A 14,928-nucleotide genomic window follows, 5' to 3' on the forward strand; every position below is an offset into this window, starting at 1 on the left:
TAATTTAATAGAAAAATACAATAGAAATAATAAACACGTACAATACTATTCATTTTATACAATACAATAATTTACAATAAATTAAATAAATAAATATAATTTTCAATTCCGTACCTCAAGCGTTTTCGGGTCAATTAATAACATTTAAACGAAAAATATGAATATAATAAATATGATTTATATAGTGTCAAATTCACTTTCCACTATCACTATCACACACACGAAGTCAAAATGCGCGGGCGCATCATACACTGGCCCCTGTTAGCTATCCTCGGAGCCGCGATGTGACAACCTTGGCATGAAGTAAATAGTTATTAAATATATACGTCAATTCAAAGTTTATTCTTTGATAAAGTGCTACTATCTATAAGGGGATATACTATTTGTTTTCTTATGTATTTGCAATATGGGCTGTGGATTTTGCGATGATAAATCCAGTTATTATTGTTGTTGTGATACCTAATTAAAATTATCTGATTAGTATATCAGCAATATTATTATGGGAGATAACTGTGTATTTTATGAATAAATTTCATTGTTATTTACATAAAAGGCAACTTATATAAAATATTCAGTATCACATTTGATAGCATTTATCCAGAGAGACTATTTGCGAAATTATATTCTTAAAATACAGTTTTTAGAATAAATAAACTTAAGCCGTACAATCAACGAGAGGATACGATCACAAAGTACAGAAAAATCTCAGAAAAGAAAAAGCCCTAATAGATAGTTAAAGAGCCGGTTAAAATTAAAATAGCATGGGAGTACCTACGCAAAAATATGCTTGTCAGAACGTCCTTGACCTGTTTTATCCATTTATTAATAAACATACATAATTACGCGCACAAAATTTTTATTTTGTTATAAATTTTAAACATCTTTCACGTTATATCATCACTTTTATGCGTAATAGGTAATTCATCTGTGAATAATTACCATATATATTAATAACCAACATACTTTGTGAATATTAGACAATTATTATAATTAATATATTATACACAACAGACGGGTTATTAACTTAATTTTTAAATCAATAGAGGCTGGAACAATTTTCTATGGTCTTTGTTTTTTTTTTTAATTTCATCGACAGACTGAATAAGTAATAAATTTCTTTCTATAAGCTTAATTTAAAGTAATTTAAAATCGTTAAGCGTTACAAATTCTGATAGTGCTAAACCAATTATAATATATTATCATGTAGCGGAATATTCATTATATTTGACTAATAAAACAAAGCCATTTCTGTACGCAGGTACTTTATTTTTCTATACAATATATTTAACTACTATCCAAACTCCATTGTCACGAGAACAACTTTAAACTATGTATAACAAATGGCCACTGTCATATTTGCTTATTTCCTACAGTTCTGAAGTTCATACAAATTGTTCGGAATTCGCGACAACGGAAATTCCAGTTTGTACTATTAAAACTTGTTCCGAACTCCTGTAAACAGGCTATGGCCTTTTCATTTGCTCTCTTATATACCTCTACAAAACATTAGTACATGATCTATTGTCACACGTTTTCTATGCGTGTGTAAGTTACATAATTACCTAGTATTTCACGTAACACTTGCATGTAAATCATCTTTGTAAAAAAATCTTAATATATATTAATCTCGTGTCACAACGTTTGTCCTCAATGGACTTCTAAACCACTTAACCGATTATAATAAAATTCGCACACCATGTGCAGTTCGATCCAACTTGAGAGATCGCTAGTATGAATTATGAATATGCACTAAGTACTTTTTGTATTTTCAAGCCCCGATCGCCATAAACCATTGTATACGTTGATTTTCATTATAGTATAGCTACACTTTCTTCACTATTATCTTAATTTGAAAAAAACTTTACAAGTGACTGATGAAAAATTGCTTTATTACTTTGCTTGGTAGAGACAAATAAACGAGTCATAGATTTCTCAATAGTTATAACAATGTATTGCGGTCTTATTCATAAGATTTACAATCTTAATGAAAACGTACTAGAAATATTAACAATTAACTGTATTTAATGTGTTAAACACTGAATTTCATTGTATCGTAAAACAATCTAGAAGTTTTCATTAACTTTGCCATTGAAGTATTAAAATTACCTCTCGAACTGAACAAAGGCATAACATGTAAGCGAATACTGCTATATTTACGTAGATACATATATCTAATCTAGTAAGCCCTTAGAAGTTTGGAGCACTCTCGCAACCAGGGCCATAATGAATGTAGTAATAACGTAGCATCATACTGCATTATTAAACGCTTCTCCTTTCATCTTGACTTGCAAACAATGGTAACAAAAAGGTAATTTGCGAGAAGATTGATGATTCAATACGTCATTGGCTTAGGAATGTGTTCAAATATTAAGAAGAGCGAATTTTGTTCTAAATTATATTTTATAATACATTTCGACAATAATAGAAAGGAATGAACGAATGAGTTATACTTCTGTCTAAAGTCTTAAGAAATTTAAAGACTTTTCAAGCCATATCGATCGCAAGAGTCTTCGATGATTATTCTCAGTTTAGTTTTTTCCCCCTATACTTAGGAATTTAGAGAGAACAGATAATATTATAAATTTAAAATAACAGAAACACATTAAACACAATAACGTAGAAATTATGAAAATCCGCTACAATAACTTAATAATAATAATTCATACCTGCAGAATCGAACAGAACGCTGTTCAAATCGAATAGCAAGATACAGATTCATTTTCATAACTTTAAATAAAGTTGTTTCAGTGCTTTATTATCCACTATAAAGGATCATACAAATGGCGTTACTTCGGAAAGGTTCAGTAAAATAACGAGTTATTCAAATGAGGACGTCACCACAAAGTTACCTCGCCTGTCCCACGATAACATAAGTAAATACGAGGTCCATAATCAGACAATTTGTTTAATCAAGGGACAACCGTGTAAACTGCTGGTCTAATTTGATTACCCAACTGGTTAGAGGCTGAATGGAATATTTGGAGCATATTATTAAGTAATAATATGCTACGTTTAGAAAGTATGGACAAGAAATCCAATATTTCAATGTTTTTTTTTTAACAGTACCTACAAAACAAATAAGTAAACTTATTTACTTATATATATAAAAGTAAGTTTTAATACTGAAGATAGCGAATTTTGCTGAATAGAAACATTCCTTTATTTTTAAAAAGAAATAGAACTGCATTCAAAGATTTTCTAAAATTCACTTGCTTCGACCGGGAATCGAACTAACTAAAAATGAAAAAAAAAATTGAAATTTATTAAGTATTTAAAGTTTGCAGTTCCATTTCTTTTTAAAAATAAAGGAATGTTTCCTTTCAGCAAAATTTGCTATCTTCAGTTTTTCAAGTACTTTCCCTTCAGGGCCCATCGAAAATTTCCACACTGTATACCTAGGCTTATTCCTGCTATTATTTATATACCTAAACCCTAAATTTTTCAAAAGGCAACATAAGTAGGTAATGCATAAAATGCTAAATCTTTACTAAAATAAGAAATTTGGATTTCACAAGTCAAGATCCATTCAAAAATTTAAAGTCTAGATTAAAATAATATATTGATTGATGATAATGTTGACGAACCTATAAAAATGTTACAAACAGACAATATTTTTTAATTTTTTTGAACTGATTTTGAATCTCCAACTCGCTGTATTTACTAATAATGTTTGACGATCAACCGCGGTTGCAGTTATCATGATAAACAGCGTATTACAAAATATGTTAACAAAAACGACATTTTTATTTCAGTTGGCAACACTCCAAGAGCACTGTAATTAAGCGGCGCGTTTAGCTGAACATTTTCAAGGAAAACCACATTATATCTAGCTAGTACAATTTGTATGTAAATATATGTGTGAGAAGTCACATGGCGAACGGGTAAAATGACTTATTGTTAACTAGCTATGATATTAAAATAATAAATAATAATAAATTCTTTATTTTGTCAAAACTTTATAGGTACCTTACATAACTATGTACACTGACTCATAAACTATAGAAGAGATTTGTGTCATAAGAGCCAGGTTCATATTAATACTCGTATAGATATAGAATTGTTAAATTTTAATTGAGTCAACGATAAGATCTTTTAAACATATAATTCTGTACATTCTAAAAAACTAGATATATTAATAAATTAAAACCATATACACAAACAATATTTTTTTCGTTTGCTTTTCCGCTTTACCTCTGAAATAGTTTAACTGAAATTTAGGTGGTTTCTGTTTTCAGATTGCTGATATTATCAAACGTATACCGAGTAATAATATGTTTACTTTTTAATAAGTAAATAAACAGCCGTGATTCACACCACCTCATTATCTGAAGGTCTCTAAAACTATTCAAGCTGAAGGTGAAATAGTGAAAAGTCGAGTAACTCTGACTTATAATAAAATCAATTTTGTTTCGTGATTAATCATAGATACATTTATACTATACCTAATCAAAAAACATGAATCGACTCCAATTAATGCCCTTGGAAAAGTAATATAGCAGTCCGATTAAATAGGATTCGTCTCCCAGTACCAGACAGTATAAGAACCTAATAGTACTAACGTGTCATCAGGGTCAATACTTCTTATATTTTACCCATACCATATCATAAAAAATATATAAGACAAACAATCCTCCTTTTTGACGGTTAATAATGATTTATTACACGTTCTCATAAATAACAGATTTGGCCATATTACTGCGACAATGTGGAACAGATAGCGTTTACTGTGGAAATAAACATGCAGTGTGTAATAACATTAACAATAATGTTTGATACATTATATACATTTAAGTATGTTTGCAATTGATATAACATATATAAAAGGTTTCTAAATTATATTTAAAAAAATATTTTATACACCTATATTTTGTGGACATTATGATTCGAGACTACCACATTTTGTGTTTTTTTAACATAGATTTCAATTTAAAAATATTAAAAATTTGGAAAATCCAAAAGTGCACGCCTCATAATTTTTTTAATAAATATTTATTAATTATTATTTTTGTTTATTTAATAACAATTAAACCACATCGAATCAGACCCTGAAAAATGAAAGGGTTCTATTCCTGAGCATACTCAAGCGTAAGAGAAAAAAAAAGACTCGATTAGTAAAGTATTTCGGTCGCTATCGTGTTAACAAGAAAAAGGATCCGCACATACAGACACACGGACGTCCAAGACAGAACTTTTTTAAACTGTTTTTTAACTAGTTTAAATAACAAAAATGACATCAAAAATATCATGAACGTTAAAAATAGTGTTTTTTCTTAATATGTGTGTGTATGTATTATCTTACAAGTGCAATGTATGATACATAAAGACATTTTAAGTTTGAAAAATCAGATGTTTTGCGCGAAGTGACAGTAGTACCCACCTCAACGCTTCGCTTATGAGGCGTGCAAAATAAAACATCGTGCTTATCGTTTTGTCCATACAGCTAAAATGTAAGAGCTAATGCATTTATTTCAAACTAGCGGTCCGCCCCGGCTTCGCCCGTGGTACATATTTACGTTTTCTCTACATAAAAACCATCCTCGTACTTCAAGGAATATAATAAAAAAAAAATTATCGAAATCGGTTCAGCCGTTCTCGAGTTATGCGCTTACCAACACATTTTGCGATTCATTTTTATATATAAGATTAATTACTTACTTACCTAAAATCTGAAACAATTTTATAGAAAAATTGCAGACAAGCAAGCAAGCTAGTGTAAAATATATTTGAGTCAGGTTTTTTTTTTGTTTAATACAATGAAGCATGAACCTATTTTGTAGAGCTTACCGATTTACTCTTACAGCAATATTTCTTAACTAGCTTCCGCCCACGACTTTGTACGTGCATCCCCGTTTTTCCCCGTTCCCGCAAGAATTTCGGGAAATCCTTTCTTAGCGGATGCCTACGTCCTAACGTCTACCTGCATGCCAAATTTCAGCCCGATACGTCCAGTGGTTTGGGCTGTGCGTTGATAGATCACTATATCAGTCACCTTTGAGTTTTATATATATACATAGATGAAGCAGAAATTAAACACCCAACCCAAAACAATAAAAGCCCCGAAATAATATTTTTTTTAAAACTCCTATCACAGCTTGAGAGCGATAGACCACAGGCAAGCACTATAGAGGTGTCATATCGCAACTAGACCACTAGCGCAAACGATTCACATTACGTAAAACGACACTGTTTCTAAGCGAACATGTATGGCTATTACATGTGCGATTTTTGGACATATTTCAATAACTCGTCATAAAAATAAGCTTAATTTAAAAAATAATAATTAGTCCACTTTATGCGGCCCTTTTAAACTAAGTGCTTACGCAAATGTTTCCTGGTTAAAAAGCAGGTTGGTGCCGATCAAACAGAAACCAATTTTTGTAGCAATTTAAATAAAAGTGCAGATCCAATCAGCCATGTTGTTGTGAATTTGTACGAAACAACTTAATCAAACTCAAAATGTAATAGGTATTAATTCAACTACATATCTCTACATATAAGCGGTATTAAAACCCTACATATTTTAATAAATATAGCACCTAAAAACAATTCTTACTGAAAAAAAATGTCAGTAGGGAACAGTAGGAAGTACATACAGTATACGTATATTATAAACGCCTATTTCACGAATACACAAAGGACTGCGTGAGATAATCCTTTCCAAGTGTACAATGTACATTACATTATAAATGCTGAATAATTCATGACATATCTATTATCCTCTTCGTTAGCAATGTTTCACCTAACAATTAATACAAATTCATAAATACACATGATTCATATATCATAATATAAATGTACTAACTTTCTGCCCCGATTTCGCCCGCGTTCTCGAAAGTTTAACTAAGTACCTACGTACCTATCGTAAAACCTTCCTCTTGACTGCATCTGTATCCGTGGTTTTAAATATTTAAGGACATAGTACATAGGTAAATACACGCAGCGACAGTGACTTTGTTTTATATTGTGATGTTTGTTAAACAACATTTTTTTATAATGGTTACTATTTTTTATATTTAACTCTGCGTAAAGTTCAGTTATAATTACTCTGCTATAAAATGCATAGAATGCAGTAATTAATCTAGAATTTAATTCGCAAGACGAGCAAGATGCAAATTCATGATTTAAATATGAATTCAGATGAAATATGCCACCGCCCTTATTCTTATCTACTTTTTTATCTAAAAAGGCGCCAATTTTATCATAGACGACCTAGATCTTCTCATTTACAATTATTTAATACAAGTCCCCATTTATTATATAAAATGGGATTGGGCAATTCATAAAGTGTAATTCTAATTAAACTATAAGACATAATATTAATTATCCCAGTTGTAAGTACTTTTTTGAGTATTTTTTCTATTATTATCTATATATTATTATCTATGATATTATTTAAATAATTTACACGTCAGTATTAAGGTGAGTCTATTTAATTTATATTCACTCTTTTCTTCTATTTTATCTGCGATAGACGCACACTTACCTGCTAATTGTGTTTCCATTTATTATACACACATATACCTACTTCATACACACATACACATTATATACCACATCGTATTTGTTATAATAAATAAAACATAAACAATAGATCAATTAATAGCCATTTATATCGCGCTATTTCTCCCAAGGTGGCGATGTATCCCTTGGATTTCCTATTTATAGAGAAGGGTAAGCTACAATTTATGAACCCACCGAGGCATATCACCGATTTTCGTAGCGACAGAGGAAATTATATATATTTTGTATTATATAGCATAATAATAGTATCCTTGACAACTTATAAAATACTAGCTGTGCCCCACGGTTTTACCCGCATTGCTCCGCTCCTGTTGGTCTTAGTGTGATGATATAATATAGCCTGTAAGCCTTTGATAAATGGGCTATCTAACGCCGATAGAATTTTTCAAATGGGACCAGTAGTTCCTGAGATTAGCGTGTTCAAGCAAACAAACTCATCAGCATTATAATATTAATAGATAAATGCAGAGAGGTTGCCTACATTTTTATTTCCTTTGACACCGTTTAAATTATTATTATGATAACCCAGAACTAACGCTAGGTCAGCGGAACTTCTAATGCTGAATAACATTTTATACAAGTCTAATTCAATCATATTAATGTTGCATAAATCGTATTAAATTTGTTTAAAATTTAAGATAAACAAAAAGGAATTAAAATTATTTGTATCCAGTTTTCGTTCACGTTTTCTCAATTCGTAATATCTTGTTCAATCTGAAGCTTAGGTCAAGTCAATTTGTATGCGAAACCTTTTCCGTTTAAACGTTCAGATATGGCTGATAATTGTAGAATGTTCAAAAATATTCGCTCTTTTACTTCGATAGTAATGTGCCTATCTATACTAATATTAAATATATAAAGCTGAAGAATTTGTTTGATTGTTTTTTTGAAATAAAAAACCAATTAACTAATCTCAGGAAGTACTGGTCTCATTTGAAAAAATTCTTTCGGTGTTAGATAGCCTATTTATCGTGGAAAGCTTTATAATATCTTCACGATAAGACCAACAGGAGTGAAGCCACGCGGGTGAAACCGCGAGGCGCACCTACTAATATTATAATATTAGTCACATTATTGAACTGCAATTACATGTTACAATTACGACGTAAACATGCAAATCTGAGCATATTTTCTATGATAGGTATCTTAGTCATTTTAACATATTATATCTTTTGCTTATGCTCTTTATGTGTTTCTATGTTAATCTTTAACATACAAAGTATTATCTCTATATATCGTAATGCAATGCTCTATTTTAATTTGAATACTAACTGTTAACGTTCTTCTGCGACTCTTATCACTTATGGGTATGAAAAATAGATGTTGGCCATTATCAAATCTATACAATAGGCACTCAAAATCGAATCGGTCCAGCCGTTTTGAAGGAGTATATAGCTAACATTGCGATACGATAATTTTTATATGTATAGAGATTTAGTTTGTAACTAGCTTCCGCCCGCGACTCCGTCCGCGCGGATGTCGGTCTTCGCGTGGATGGTTTATTTCTCCATTTTGAGTAACTCTGACAATGACATCTTATAAATACTGCCCACCATACACTAAAGTGCAGTAACAGCAAAATCACGATTTCGAGTAAAACGCATTTAAAGTTAAGAATTGATTTTAAAAAATCAACAGAATGATAAGCAAAAAAATTTGAATGCAGAAAGGTTGTAAAGGCATAGGTTCACACGTTAAAGCAATAAAAAAAAATATATCTTAATAACTGAATTTATTATGGCCATTTATTCTTTTTGGTGCCTATTACTGCATAGCCTTTTTTGTAAAAAATACCATTTTAAACTTAGTAAAATGCAGCAAAAAGCCCTATTACTGCGTTTGGATCAGTTATTTTGTCAAGAAACCCAACTAACATGCAGTAAGGTCAAAAAAATACTGCATTTTAGTTAGTTTTTTAAGAAAAAAGTGTTCAATTTACTAGTGCAGTAAGAAAAATAGCTAGTTCACAGTTGCAGTATTTAAAACATTAACTGCACTTTAGCTAGGAATAATCATATCTGTGTCATTATGCTATCCAAACTAATCTGCAGTAATGCTGTATTTTACTGCGTGTTAGTCAGTTTATAATGATAAAAGAATGTTAAGTATTCACAACTAAAATGCGACAAGCTTTGATTTTACTGCATTTTAGTTGGGAGTTCGTGACAATAAATTGTATTTTCTTAATTTGCAGTAAAAATAGCTTGTATGGCGGTAAATTTTACTGCGTATTAATTTTTTTTTTATTTTTTTTCCAGAAATATAAAACTATCTAAAGAACTGTAAAATTATATTGCTTACTGCATTTTAGTTATGAAACCTTAAAATTTAATCTGCAGTATAATTTATACTGTATTTTAGTTGGGAAATCACGCCAAATTGTTAATTTTTTTCGTTTGCAGTAAGTGAAAACTGTTAAATAAAAACCATTCTTATAGTCTTAGAAATAAGTAAGTTAATTCAATAGAAAGCTTAAGAAACCCGCTTTCAGAATCACTAATAAAACGAAAAATCACAAAAGGGCTGTTACTGCTCTTTAGTCTCTGGTGGGCAGAATATCTATTGGACCCAAATACGGCTAGGCCTATAATTGTAATACGCAACGTGTGTTCGCGGTTCTACAGAACAACGTCTATGGATAAAACTGAAAAATTAAGATTAATTTTTTTTTACGTATTTTTCCAGGATAAAAAGTATCCTATTTTACGCCCAGGATAATAAGGTATAAATATACCAAGTTTCATCGAAATCGAACCGTTAGTTTTTACGTGATGCCTGAACATACAGACAGACAGACAGACAGACAGACAGACAGACAGACAGACAGACAGACAGACAGACAGACAGACAGACAGACAAAAATTTTTTTAAACACATATTTGGGTTTGGTATCGATCCAGTAACACCCCCTGCTATTTATTTTTTCAATATTTTCAATGTACAGAATTGACCCTTCTACAGATTTATTATATGTATAGATTATATCTAAATACATATTGCAATCCAGGCCTCTCATTAAACATTAAATTAATTAACTTACGTAGACAACGTAGCTGTGACGTAGCTTGCTACTGCCTACAATAATTTATAGTCAAGCACTTTAGTTTTATCGTACGTATCTTATCATTTCCATAAGCCTTCATTGATTTATTTTCCACAAGGTGAATAATGGATTTAATTAATATCACAAGTTTTAACATCGCATATTATGTTTCATCTTTTATATTTGCAGTAAAAGATACTACTAATCGCCTATTACATATTTCTTTTCATTCATTATATAAACTAGCGGTTCGTCCCGGCTATGGTACATGTTTACGTTTTCTCACCATAAGAACCTTCCTCGTACTACACTACTTTTATAAAAAGAATAATTAACGAAATCGGTTCAGTCGTTCTCGAGTTTTGCGCTTAGCAACATATTTGGAAATTCATTTTTTTTATTATATACATATATATATAGAAGGTAGGTACTGTAATAATTAATAATGAACGCTTTTACCCAAAAAACTTACTGTTAATTATTAAGTTTTTAAGGAATAAAAATGACTAAAAATATGTTAATTAAAGTCTTCGATGCGATATTTTATGGCATTTTTATCAGGACGAATAATGTCCATCAAATTACAAATGACGAATAATATGCCACCGTCAATCACCAGCAAGCTCACAAACTTGCAAACTAATCAATAGGCTCGAACATGATCCCGCATAAATTTAGTCCCATAGATTTACGTTAACGATGTAGCCATCGCTGTTACAAGTGACAAGTTGGCTGTACTTCTTATGGGCTCTCTACGCAATGGGCAGCATTGGCCCAACAAATGATCGTCGATGTTTGAATAAATATCTACAATGACGACATTTAGGGTGCTTTTCCATCAATAATGTGCGAGGAATATGCACACATGAAAATCACCCTTAGGCCATCTACACTATCGTTATGGCCTCTACTCGCCCAACGCTGACCATTGTGAAGAGGACCCATTACCCATCAATCATTTGAGTACCGTAATCCCGTTTGAGGTAAACACGATAATTATTATTGACTGGATTATCCGTTATCTCTTATCATGATGGGCTTAATCGCTAAAAATAGCGCCTAATTATTGACCACTATGTACTATGTATGTTAATAGCAGTAGCTGTAGTTTGCTTAACATCCTGCAATAGAATGATCAACGTTATCTATTAGAGATTGCAAATACGTAGAAATTTACTAAATTTACTAAATTACGTCTTAAGCTTCTAGAATATTATTTTCCTACATACGTTCTCAAAACCTTAAAGAATTTGGAATTTAAATTGAGAAATCCCGCGAAAAATTTCCTTTCAGGGTTATAATAAATCGGATAATTTTCTAGTTCTTATTTCCTTAATTAAATATATGTATTTTTATTAAAAACAACCTTATTCAAGAATATAGCTAAATGAAGCAGTATTTACTTTTTTAATTAGTGTCGGAATACAAAATTTCAGCGAAACCCTTTCAACATTTGAGTATAATATTAAGAAAATTGTCGAAAAGTTATATGTATATCTTATCCAAGATTATTTGGTTCGTAGGCTCAAGGGACTAAAACAGTATCATATATTTAAACGAAGGCCTTAAGAGATGTCTATTAAATTTTCACAATTTAACGCTCTTATGTTGATTAAATTAACAGGTATCACAGTCATGCCAACACAGACCGCGCTAAACAACCCACAAATTGTCACACTTCGATACTTTGAGTTGACAATACATTTGTGAAAGAATAATAGACTACAAGCCCGCATAGGACAAAAATATGGGTCAAATGAACCACCAGGGGACATATCTAGAACGATAGCAGAGCAAAAAATAATAAGATTCATCACTATGCCGTCACTTGTAAGCTGTCCAACTGAGTGCAGATGAGAATTGAAAAGTACAGGTAGACTCGGTAAATTTTGGTCATATATTTTTGTACGGCATTCTTAACCATCGATAGATCCATTAAAAATAATAAGAAACCGCTCAGTGCCGTACAAAAATGGTGGTCCACCAAGTCGGAATTTTTATTTAATTTCCGAGAGTTACCGGGGGTAAATTTGGTCATTTGACCATGTACGGCATCTGTGTCATACTATTGCTATACTGCTTTTAATCCATTATTCCGCAACGCCGTACAAAAATCATGGGGACAAGGGGAAAAAATCGAGAGTTGCAATCCCCTCTCTTTCCCCACTCCACGGGGTCATTTGACTAAGTACGGCTTCGGTTCCAAAACATTATCTAGCACTCAAAAGTACTATTAAAAGCAATGCCGTCAAAAAATAATTGTTCTTTTAAATGTATACCAATAATCATCTTAATTTCATCGAATTCTTGATATAAAGAGCTGTAAGGTCATTTGACCCTGTACGGGAACTTTTTTTTTAACATGATATTGTAAAATTCAATTGTTGTATAGTATTGCCGTTCAAAAGAAACCGTTCTAAAAAAAGTTATAGAGAAATGCAAAACCAGAAATTTTGTTAAATTTTATTCATCGTAGATTAATGAAATATAATAGTTTTCTACACTTTATCCGTTGTTTTAAATAGTATTAACATAGATAAATTAGGAAAAAACGATGCCGTACATTTTTGTGCAGACCACATCTTTTAGGCTGATGAAAGCGACGAAAGCTACAATTTTAAGGGTGCTTTATGGCCATTTGATACAGTACGGCATTAACATATTGTTACCCAACTACGGCAAAGCAAAAGGAGGGTTATGGTTGTTTACAGGTCATGTATGTATGTTCATCTATTCCCTCGTAACTTCTAAACTACTTATCAGAATTCGACAAATGACATATCATTAGAAGCGTCTGAATTGTTCACTGGATAACCAGCGACCAGCTAGCTAAAGGCCATATGGGGTTTCACAAAATCTAATGTGGCGCCCTCTAGCGGACAAAACATACAGAGTAAAAAAATAAAGTTAAGATAAATATGCAGTATTTGGTATCATTTGAAAGCGCTTTACTTGTACATTTTGAATATGTATATATTACTAGCATTTGCTTGTGACTTTACCTGTATTCATGGACTGATTGCATATAATTCACATCTTTTCGTTCATAGCTTTTTTATTAGTTCATCAATTTAACGGAGTCCATTCCACCTGACTCCGACTTTCCAAGGTGATAATTAACCACCTCAAGCTTCTTTATATTAATGTATATTTATATTTTATTATAAAAATATAAAGCAAACATTTCGTTATATGGATTTTTTTCTTTTTCAGATTTTTCCCCTTTGAACCAACGAAAATGTACGGCACATGAAAAAATATTATCTATGCATAAAATACTTTAAAAATAAATTTATTTCGTGTTGTGTCAAATGACCCCCTGGAGTGGGGAAAGAGAGGGGATTATAACTCTCGATTTTTTCCCCTTGTCCCCATGATTTTTGTACGGCGTTGCGGAATAATGGATTAAAAGCAGTATAGCAATAGTATGACACAGATGCCGTACATGGTCAAATGACCAAATTTACCCCCGGTAACTCTCAGAAATTAAATAAAAATTCCGACTTGGTGGACCACCATTTTTGTACGGCACTGAGCGGTTTCTTATTATTTTTTATGGATCTATCGATGGTTAAGAATGCCGTACAAAAATATATGACCAAAATTTACCGAGTCTACCTGTACTTTTCAATTCTCATCTGCGCTCAGTTGGACAGCTTACAAGTGACGGCATAGTGATGAATCTTATTATTTTTTGCTCTGCTATCGTTCTAGATATGTCCCCTGGTGGTTCATTTGACCCATATTTTTGTCCTATGCGGGCTTGTAGTCTATAAACTGTACTAATAGATTTTCGCCCGTATTTTTAAAGAAAAACCTGCATAATTCCCGTTCCTGTGGGATTTCCGGGATAAAAAGAAGCCTATGTATACCAAATTACATTCTAATCCGTTCAGTAGTATTTGCGAGACAAACAAACAGTAACAAACATCCTCATCCTCCATCCTCACAAACTTTCGCATTTATAATATTAGTAGGATATTCTGCAGTGGAATAGTATGAGATGTGGTTTCGATTCCCGATGGGCACGAAGAAAAAATTATTGTCACACTTGTCTCTAAAGGAAATCGACAAGTAAAACATGTGTAATTTTTCTGCTTTATAATGTACCCAAACGTACAAGTTTAATATTTGCAAAGCTCTTATAAACTAAGACCATTTTTGAAATAGTTCACAAGTGCGATAAGAATTGATTTGCAACTTGAAATATCGAACACTGCAGAATGCAGATGTTACTAATTGCAATCCAAAATTCTATCGGAGAAATATTATTTCCAATAGAACTGTCGTTTGTGTAGAAGGACAGAACTTACAATTTTTACGTGTATACAGCTTTATAACTTCCAAACTATTATACGAACTCG

The 14,928-nt window shown here is 31.6% G+C and overlaps 1 protein-coding gene across 2 annotated transcripts in view; it reads right to left on the reverse strand.

Moving 5' to 3' along the window:
- Trpm (transient receptor potential cation channel, subfamily M) overlaps nt 1–14,928 on the reverse strand; it is a 191,250-nt gene that overhangs the window by 157,210 nt on the left and 19,112 nt on the right. The window lies entirely within an intron of this gene.

This window comes from Colias philodice, chromosome 16 (genome assembly GCF_061535455.1).
Source record: "Colias philodice isolate Cphi_HAF_F1 chromosome 16, ilColPhil1 Martin Lab GWU primary, whole genome shotgun sequence".
Lineage (NCBI taxonomy): Eukaryota > Metazoa > Arthropoda > Insecta > Lepidoptera > Pieridae > Colias > Colias philodice.